Consider the following 641-nt stretch of genomic DNA (forward strand, 5'->3'; position numbering starts at 1 on the left):
CAGACAGGCTTACTCAGAGGTTTCAGTTTTGTAAAGCTGGCCCTGGCTCCTAGCCTGCTCTGGCACCTGTAACTCCTTCCATCCACCTGTAATTGCTTCCAAGATAAAGGTTCCCAAATGTGTAACAAACACACCTTTCCTTCCAGTCGCTACCCATGTCCATCCTCTCCCTGGCTCCCATGTGACGGTGCCAGCGGCCGCCTCCGCGGGTCTCCCAGCTGGATGGGGAGCTGCTGTCCTTGCCCGACGGGCACCAGGAAGAGAACAGCTCTGGCTCTAGGCTTTTTCTCCTTACAAATTCACCCCCTTTCTATTCCTGCATCAGTGCCAGGCTGCCCAAGCCCGGGCCATTGGGGCAGGAGGAGGAGGGCGCATCTAAACGAGGAGGGCAATCTTGTTTACCCAAAAAGAGCAAGCAAGGGTCCCCATGACCTCTCTCCTGGTTCTCGGTAACATGCTGCTCCATCAGCAGGGAGCAAAGATGCCTTTGCTTGTTTTTTTTGGAGGGGTGAGAAGGAAACATAAAGGCTGACTGCGAGCCAAGTAAAGCTAATTATAGTGGTGGCTTTTGTGATGTGGATATTGCCTGCTGAGAGCTGCCTTCAGATTGACAAGTGCGTGCTGCTCAACGCCCTGCGCTA

This window comes from Egretta garzetta, unplaced genomic scaffold, assembly GCF_000687185.1.
Source record: "Egretta garzetta isolate BGI_Z169 unplaced genomic scaffold, ASM68718v1 scaffold56, whole genome shotgun sequence".
NCBI lineage: Eukaryota > Metazoa > Chordata > Aves > Pelecaniformes > Ardeidae > Egretta > Egretta garzetta.